This window comes from Palaemon carinicauda, chromosome 6 (assembly GCF_036898095.1).
Source record: "Palaemon carinicauda isolate YSFRI2023 chromosome 6, ASM3689809v2, whole genome shotgun sequence".
Classification (NCBI taxonomy): Eukaryota; Metazoa; Arthropoda; class Malacostraca; order Decapoda; family Palaemonidae; genus Palaemon; species Palaemon carinicauda.
This window is the reverse complement of record NC_090730.1, coordinates 170,361,877-170,372,241: the sequence shown is the minus strand read 5'-3', so window position 1 is coordinate 170,372,241 and position 10,365 is coordinate 170,361,877. Positions and strand designations below refer to the sequence as shown.

The 10,365-nt window shown below is 36.4% G+C and overlaps 1 protein-coding gene across 1 annotated transcript in view; it reads left to right on the top strand.

The window, feature by feature from the left end:
* Positions 1-8,066: 8,066 nt before the first annotated feature.
* LOC137642281 (uncharacterized) overlaps positions 8,067-10,365 on the top strand; it is a 13,033-nt gene continuing 10,734 nt past the window's right edge. Inside the window, exon 1 of the mRNA XM_068374809.1 lies at positions 8,067-8,134. The gene's annotated coding sequence lies outside the window, so the exon portion shown is untranslated. The remainder of the gene's footprint in view (positions 8,135-10,365) is intronic.

Sequence of the window (10,365 nt, the reverse complement as noted above, 5' to 3'; positions counted from 1 at the left end):
CAGGTAAGCCTAGAGCAAACTCAGACGGTGGCGAACGAGGAGCAACGGTAACAAAGTGATCGGGAAAAAGCTCCTTGAAAATTAACATGACTTTCTTAAAGTCCATCGAAGGAGGAATCGTTCTAGGTTCGTCTACATCCGAAGGATGATCATCATGATGAGGGTCAGCAACGTCCTCATCTGAAGGATCTTCATCCGACAACTGCTGAGTAACAAGCAAAGGGGTTGGCAATGCTTGACACACAGAGTCCACACGCACTGGTGCATCAGTAGCAGTCCAGGATGCTACGTCATGTAACTGCTTAACAGCCTGACTGTCAACAACAACAGGAGCGGGAGGACGCTCGACGTCAACTCGAGACTGTATTGACTGCCTAGACTGAGCAGTCAAAACAACTCTAGACTGCGGTGTTTGACGCTCAGCGTCAAAACAAGTCAACTCCGCTGGTTGGCGAACGTCCTGAACGTCAACAAGAGCATTAGGAAGTGGCTGAACGTCCATATGCGGCTGAACGTCCATATGCGGCTGAAAGTCAACACGGGACTGCATTGAGTGAGGCTCTACAAAGCGTGACTGACGTGACTTAGTAACGCCAACGTCAACAGGACGAGCAAAGGCTCGTTTTGGCGGCTGAAGGCCAGGATCTCGATTAGCTAAGCGGCGAGGATCATCGTGAACCTTTTCAGCAGAATAGTCTTCCATAAGGGAGGCGAGCTTGATCTGCATGTCTTGCAGTACAACCCATTTAGGATCAACGGGAATGGGTGCGGTAAAAGACGGGGGTAACGTCTGAGACTGCACAACCTTGCCTACACCAAGACTCTCTGAGCCTGTGTAACGTTGCAGCTTAGGCGGCGAGCAGTCTTCCGATGACTGCAAAGGGTCAGAGCTGTCCCAATGGCTACAACCAGGACGCTGGACCTGTCCTGAAGGGACCGACTTTCGCTTCAAGGGCCTTGAAACCTTGCTCCACGGTTTCTTATGCGAAAAGCCTTCGGATGACGAGGAGAAAATGGTCTCTCTCGTCTTATGGTAGGGGCGGTCTTGATGAGACACGCCTGTTACCATAGAGGGAACGTCTGTTCGCTGATCAAGGCCTCTAGAACCCATAAGTCGTACGACATTACTTCTCCCCTGGGCTTGGGAGCTTGCAAGAGGTCTCGGACTAGGCGAACGACAGGCACGAACAGACGAACCCTCGGTCGCAACACTGAAAACACTTTGCGCACTAATCACTTTCCCACGATTTTCCAATGTGGCACTCTGACACTTTAGCTCTTTAACATCAGTCATGAGTTGATTACGATCTGTAGCTAACGACTCAACTCTTTCACCCAAAGCATGAATGGCACGTAACATGTCCCGCATTGATGGTTCCTGAGTGCCAGTAGGGGGTTCAGGCACAACCACTACAGGGGAAGGATTAGGTTCAGGGGCATGGGGAGAGGAAAAATCTACTGATCTAGAGGAACTCCTCCTCACCCTATCTCTCTCTAGCTTACGAGAATACTTGTCATATTCGAGCCAATCGAATTCCGAAAGGCCCACGCACTGCTCACACCGATCTCCTAATTGACAGGTTTTACCCCGACAATTAGAACACACAGTATGTGGGTCGAGAGAGGCCTTTGGAAGACGCCTATTGCAATCCCTAGCATTACACTTACGAAATCTAGGAATTTGAGAAGGGTCAGCCATTTTGAATTAGTCAAAGAAAGTCCAAAAAACAATCCAAGTCATCAACAATTAAATCTGTCCAAAAAAGAGTTCAAGAGTTTAAGTTGAGGATAAAACACCTGCACTGCGAAAGCTCAAACCAAAATGAAGTACTTCACCAAGTCTGTTGAAAAAACTCCAGGTAGTACAGCGAGTAATGATACATCTTGTCGTTAAGGCCGACAGAGAAGAATTGAGGCTTGTTTACATGCATATGCGGTATCTGGCCGATAGTTGGCGCTGGTGGGCACACCCGCAACCTTCATAGCGATCGCTCGCGAGTTTTTGTGTGTTTTTCTGTCGAGCCGCTGGAGCAGCAGCTATTATATATTCACCGGCTAAGTTAAATATTTAAAATTTAATTATTAAAAGCCACAGGTTATTAATTATCGTATGGCAACCAGTTTTATGTACAGAAATTACTTTTAGTTCTATAGTGGGTTTCAGTAAATTTTACAGCAAACTTCAGGAATATCTTCCCAACGCAAAAAAAAAAAAAAAAAAAAAAAAAAACAGGACTTCACACCGCTGGAAGGCAAATCACCATTGGCTGTTTCTTATTCTGTTCATGGTACAAGTAATAAATCTATCTTAACCCTTTTACCCCCAGCCCATTTGGAAATTTCCAACCCTTAACCCCCAGGGGGTTATTTTTTCCCCAGCACATTTTGCAGTATATTTTTTTTAAATTGCTCTAACAGCCTTAATTTTTGTCATAGAGAGGTCAGGTTGGTCTCATTCTCTTGGAAAATGCCTGAATTTTCTCAAAAAATTATCAAAAATATGAAAAAAAAAAATTTTATGGCATGTTTTTGCAAGGACGTACCAGTACGTCCATGGGGGTAAAGGGATGGCTTTTGTGAAACGTACCAGTACGTCCTTTGGGGGTAAAAGGGTTAAGTGCATAGGTGGTTTATAGACAGTGTTTTTGTGATACAAAGTCACTGGAGAGATAAGAGAATAGAAGTGACTCAAAGGGGGAATGGGGAACCCTTAGAGATTAATTTGGACCTGGTGCCCTGTCTATTCCCCCACGTGTAAACCTCAATCTCCTAATGTGGGCCTCCAATTTCGCTGTCCTTCAAAGGGGTATCTTTGAAACTTCGTCTTTCCAAATGAAATGAAGGTCAAATCCGTTCAAAACAGACAAATATACAGAGAAATATTATTCCAATGTCACAAATCTAGCCATAGTCTATAAAGAAAACCTATCAACCCGATCAGGAATGCATACGACACCCTAAGATAAAGTTAGGCTAGGTAACTTTACCTACTTTAAGGACTGGTCCTATTACGTAGGGGAACCCTACTTTCTACAGGACCTACAAATCAGTTTATCGTCACCATTCTCATGTGTTTTGCATATGACACTACATAGCGAGTGTTTTTTGTCAAATCCACATTATCGAAACACTTAAGAGAACAAAAAGTCTTCAGTGTTTCCCTATTTTTCATTATAATAGAACCAATTATCAATATGTACTGATAATGTGGTGGTTAAAGAGGGCGTAACACCCCTTAACCGTCAAGCAAGAACAATGATTTAGGTTAGGTTAGTAAATCCGTAAATTCCATAAAACTATATCGTCAACATTGGTCATCATAAAAGACGGGATTAACGATGACAGCTTCCATTATTAAGGGAAGATTACAGTAACAATTAAACTATTTTTTTTTAACAACACAACAGAGCGGCCACTTGTATGTATGATGACGGCTGACTAGGAATACAGCAATGTAAGGGGGGAGGGGGGGCGTTAGGTAAGTAGTTATGGACACGGCTTGTAGGTTAGGTTAGCGGGGGAGAGTTTAGTTTAGTTGGTGTCCATATTTGATGCTCATTGGAGGAACTGGCTGCTGCTATACAAAGGCTCCACGTTGCATAAGTCAATTGAAAAGAAAAGATCATGTAAATATAAAATACCTAACCGGTGGAACCGTATATATTTACCTAAAAGAAGAGAATATTTTGAAACGTACAAATCATATGAAAATTATAATTTAAATATAAATTCAATGATTTTCTTAAATAAAAAATCACAGAAATTGGTAATTTTGTATATTATTCCATGGTGTGATTTCGCACAAGAAATATATGATTTCCTATAGCAAATAACGTGATTTAACCGATTTTGAGGATCATTTCAATCGCAAACAAACAGATCAACCAATTCGGTTAGTTATAAGTTGACGAATTGGTTGATGTTATTACGGATGAAATGAATGAGAAAACCAGTTAAATCACGATATCTACTATAGGAAATCATATATTTCCTGTGCGAAATCACACAATGAAATACAATACAAATGAACCATATAAATATTAACACTGTTGACATATATACTGAGTTAAAATATATAAACAACAGATGTAGGGGACGATAACATTACCAACGTTACCAATAGTTGACAGAACTACCAACGATGACGAATGGTACACAGTGTTACCAACGGCACGATGCCATTTCTAGAGATAGAAATGCTAAATATTTCCATACGTAAACTAAATAATTTTTCCATATAACTATTAAACAATAAATAAAAAGTACCAAAAGGCCACAGAACCTAACAAACCCACCTAACCTTGCCTAGAAGTACCCCGGTCACAAAACTCATATAATAAGCATAGGGGAATGACTTACTTTGATTCACAGTACTACCAACGGTGACGAATGGAACACAGAACTACCAACGACACGATGTCATTACTAGTGGCAGAAATGATAAATATTTCCATTTGAATATTAAATAATTTTTCCATATAACTGTTACACAATATATAAATAGTACAGAAAGACCACAGAACCTAAGAAACCCACCTAACCTTGCCTAGAAGTACCCCGGTCACAAAACACGTATAATGGCTATTGAGGAATGACTTACTTTTATGAAGAAAACGTCGAAGTATTCGGTAACCTGGGAACAGAAACTTCTCCAATCGACACTAGTTTTCGAAGATATGTCGATACCATCCATGAGGGTCTCATGGTCCGAATGTTTATGCAAAAAGTGGATGGCACATAATATCTTCCATGGGGGTAGACGACTTTTGTCCAAAAAAGTACCTTTATAGGCAGTAACGGTATAACCATAACGGCGTTTCTTCTTAGTTTTACGAATGATGGATTCAGAATTGCAATAATACACGTGAATGTCTTGCCTATAAGATAAAACAGAACGGCACTAGGGGCACTTTAAACCCTGAGGAATAACTCTGTGAGATTTAAGAAAATGATCAACATTACCTGAAGTATCCAAAAAATCACCATGGAATTGAGCCACTGATTTTAGGTACGGAATACTGCAGCCGCTACAAGTTTCTATAACTTGCTCCATCGCAAAATACGAAATAGAAACCGCACTTGTAATGCAGAACACCTCACCAGGACAAAGGTTACAACGGGAAAGGCATGGGAACAAAGGATATGAAAAAACTGCTAATAGGGATAAAGGAAGTGGGGGGGTAGGGAGATATCTGAATAGGCCTAAGGTGGTGATTGGTTAAGGGAAAAACAAAGAACTCTAGCGGGTAAACATGAATGAACTAAATACGGAAACTAGACCAGAGAAAGGATATATAAGAAAAAGAAATAACCAACAAAAATAAATAAAAACAATATAGGAAGGTAACATGGAATGAACGGTAAATAATATTGAATGGGAATATAAAATGAGATGATCATACCGAGAATTAACTGGATAAAAAAACTAGTCCAGAGTAAGAATTTATGTGCAACCAGGAAGAGATAAAGAAATAACCAAACAAATAAACCCAATATAGGAAGGTAAAATGGAATGAATGATAAATAATATTGAATGGGAATATAAAATGAGAAAATAACACGGTAATAAAAAGAGTAATTGGGGAGAGAAAACTCCTGCGCAGGGGGGTTATATATGCGCAGGTCGGAAACTGGTGCGGACGAACGTACGCACAAATGGGTGCTAATGTTAGCAAGGAATGCTAACATTTAAACTACATCAGGCGTTGGCAGCACTGGTTACTATATTACTACAAGAAATAACCTTTGAAACGGCTCCTCCCAAATATATCCAGTTATACTGTTTTGTATTTTCCTACGGTTATAATAAATACAAGAAGGAAATGTATAGAGAAGAAAAGGACTGATTTACGGTTATATATCGGTTCCCCAGTATGTTTTCCCCACCCAAAACCCGAGTTCCCACTGGGGTCCCCCATTATCGGAGGATATAGATGTAGATATATTTCTGAAACTATTCATTTGCAACGGGAACGAGTGTTATTTTCGAAGGGAGCGTAATTTTTCCTATAAGAAGATGTAGTTGGAATCCTTGGTTACATTGCCATGTAATAAACTACAATGAAACCCAGAAATTATATAGTTTTATATCTAAATTTAATCTTTTTCTAAAATAAAAACTACAATTTGAAAATTTAACATAAGTTTTCACATAGGCCTACAGCATTTTCAACTTGTCCCTAGCCTAGGTAGGCCTGATACATGATTCTACAAACAGGTTTGTCAAAACAAATAAAATATATGTCAAATTAATAGAAATAATAGAGAAAATTAATTATGTTTCCACCAGACCTACATATATAGCATTTGCAGCATGTCCATTGCTTAAGTAGGCCTGATACATGATCTTATCTGAGAGATTCACTAAATAAATGAATTACAGGTATGAAATACTTAAATTAATATGATTAATAAATAAAACCAAATTGTTTCCACATACATTTACATACATTTGCAACACGTCCACAGCCTAAGTAGGCCTGATACATGGTCTTATCAGCAAGATTACCCAAAATAAATAAATTACAGATACAAAATAAATCAAGGAAGAGGAATGATACAGAAAAATAATTGCAGAATATGAATACAGCAAAAAGAAAAAAAAAACTCACCAGATATACCGTATATCCCTTTAATGGTTCGATGAATTCCTCTTGTTATATAACATCCACGAAAGATAGTCCTTTAGACCTAAGTTTCATAGTCTACACAGAAAAAAATAACTTTTTGCTTGACTGCTTTACGCAAAACAATAACAAAACTTCTTCTTTGCTAAAAAAATAAGTAATGAGGTTAACTACTTTACAAAAATAAAGAAAAAACTTCTTTACAAAACCAATTATAATATTTATCTATTTAGAAAAAAATAATAAAATGGGCTTCTTCTTCAAAAATGAATAAATAAGAATTTTTGCTTTTTTAATCTTAATTGTCCATTACTTCTCATACACTAGTTTATTTCTTCCATTTCCTCACTGTTTCAAATTTAGCAATTGTGAAAAATAACATTAAAATTCATACTCAACATAGATATAATTTAAAGTTATTAGGGTGTTTAACCTTATAGGCCTACATCATAATTAGCGTATGGCTATGTTCATACTTCCAATTAGAAATGCCTATTTAAATCGACTTTGCCAAACACTTTTACAACGCATGTAATCATGACTGTTTTCATTTACTTTAAGGTCTGCATTTCTGGTCCTATACTGCAGGGGAATCCCACTCTCTACAAGGCCTTCACAATCATTTTATACATATTCTAAGGAATTCAACATTTCACATCATATATTACTCGTTTATTGTCAAATCCACATTATCTAACCACTTAAAAAACAAGAAAAGTCTTCAGTTTCCTTTTAGAAGCCTTAATATCTTTAGCCTTTCTGATGTGTAGTTGTAGTTCATTGTATTTGAAAGCTCTAAAAGCTAAAGTATAGATGTTTGTCTCTTGTAATATACATGATATAATCAGTAAAAAAAAAAAATAAGCACATTATGTAATCTATCATCAGTGTAATTAATTTGTATTTTGACTGAATTTCATGGAATTCAATCATCTTGAGATGTAGAATCTGTGCCATGTACTGTATATGATTACCAAATGCAAGGTCTTGTATACTATCTTTAAGAAGGCGAAATAAATAAGATAAAAAATATTCAATGAAAATATAAAAAAGAGAAAATTATAGACGTGTGTAGAGAAACAAATAGAATTTATTGAAAGAAATAATGATTTTTAATAATAGAAATAGATGAACAATTGAGTCAACGTTGCAGATATATGCAAGGTCTTGAGTACTATCTTTAAGAAGGTGAAATAGATAAAATAAAAAATATTCAATGAAAATAAAAAATAAAATAAAAAATTATAGACGTGTGTAGAGAAACAAATAGAATTTACTGAAAGAAATAATGATTTTTAGTAATAGAAATAGTTTCACAAGTGAGTCAACGTTGTGAAGGTAAATGCTGCTATCTCTTAATTGATTATGCAATATTACCCACAATGCTCAGCAACATATTACGTCATCATCACTCTGTTTACTTATTATCACAGAGTCCGAGTTTTGTATTAATTAGTGATTTTTTGTAGTGATTTACGTTATAACAACATTTGGATCTTCGGTATTTGGTAAATTTTTAGTTTCAGCCAAATTTGGAAAAATGCAATAAAAATATATTTGTTGCATCAGAAATAGTGTGGTTTCAATGAATTTAACGTTTATTTTGACTGCAAACCAACCGATTTAGATATTTACTATGTATACCCTAGTTCATCCCACCAATTATGGGGGACACCCTTTGGGAACCGGGGTTTTGGGTGGGGGAAGGGGGGGGGAGGGTGTTGGGGCATTGAATGATATTTGCAATAAATGAATAATTAATGTTCCAGCACCCCTCCCCCATACCCCTAACTAGGCCTATCGGGGGGAGGTGGGTAGGGCCCCCCAGCGACCCCCCCTTAACCCTGGATAGGTACGGTCCTCGGACACCCCTTTAAGGGTATACTCGGACGCGAACGACCCCGACGCCAAAAAAAATTCTTGAAAAATCAGTTTTTGCAGTAACCTCCTTTTTTCTTTTGCCAAAAAAAACTTCAATGAATGCTTAAAACAACTGTATAGATAAATACTACTCATCTGCAGAAAAACTATTTATTATAAATATTTTAAAAAATTAAGTAGAAAAAAAAAAAGACCTGACATAAAAATTCATAAAAAAAAAGTTTATACATATATACACAAATCCTTTTAGGAATTGATTCTTGAATGTTTAGGACACATCTTGATGTATTTTGGATGAAGTCAGACCCATGGAGGTGAAGATCTGAAATGAGAAAAAAAGGGTAACTTTTTTTGGCCAAAAAAATTTGTCCAAATTTCATGAATTTTTTTGGGTACCCAAATGAAATAGGAAGTGGCTAATTTTTTTAGGGAATAAACATATGTTATCCTAAAATAGAAATATGTAAAAAAATCTTCATTATTTTGTAAATTACATTTATATCAGGGGCCATATCTAAAGGTAATTTTTTGAGTACTTAGAAATTCCGTAAAAAAATACATATATTTAATATATAATATGATATTTATGCAGGTAAAAATATACCAAAATATCACAAATTCTATAGGGAACAAGAATATATATAGATAGGGCAGCTTACGCTTCGGATATGTCCACAAAATGGCCGCCAACCACACTGACTCAGACTCCCTAATCTGCCACTTGAAATGTAGGAAGGGTATGTCAATTTCAAGGTGTTATTTACTAATCTAATTATTATTGGATATGCATAAAAATTGTATGGTGGGTTGCTGGATAATTGTCGATTATTTTACGACTATAAAATTAAAATTCTGACCCAAAAAAAATTTTTTGAAGGGAAATAAAATCGAAAAAAAAAAATGTAAAACAATATTTTAGCTAAAAAAATTTGATGATATTCAATCAAAAAAAAAGTAAACAAAATTTTCCGACAAATAAACATCTAGAGGAATCATTACTCTGTGATAGTTCCTTAGTACGTAGTAATTTTGAAAGAATTGGGAAAAAACGAAAAAATGGCAATCACCGGAAAATCGAACACATACCTATATATACGCCATATCTGGCTAAAAAAAAGATAGGCATGGGTAGCCAGATCATCTAGAAACACTTTCCAACACTATAAAAATATAAGTTTTGCGACACTACTTGCCAATTCCTTACGGTAACATGACTAAGCAAAAAAATGCAAAACAAGTAAAAACGGGCACTCGAGGAAAAATGGCTAACATTCTAATATACGGCATTTCAGAAAAAAAAAATTCAGCCACGTGCTAGGCAAACCATCAAGGCACATTTTCCGACAAATAAACATCTAAATGAATAATTACTCTGTGATAGTTCCTTAGTACGTAGTAATTTTGAAAGAAATGGGAAAAAACGAAAAAATGGCAATCACAGGAAAATCGAACACATACCTATATATACGCCATATCTGGCTAAAAAAAGAAGATAGGCATGGGTAGCCAGATCATCTAGAAACACTTTCCAACACTATAAAATTATAAGTTTTGCGACACTACTTGCCAATTCCTTACGGTAACATGACTAAGCAAAAAAATGCAAAACAAATAAAAAGGGGCACTCGTGGAAAAATGGCCATTCTAATATACGGCATTTCAGAAAAAAAAAATTTCAGCCACGTGCTAGGCAAACCATCAAGGCACATTTTCCGACAAATAAACATATAAATGAAATATTACTCTGTGATAGTTCCTTAGTACGTAGTAATTTTGAAAGAAATGGGAAAAAACGAAAAAATGGCAATCACAGGAAAATCGAACACATACTTATATATACGCCATATCTGGCTAAAAA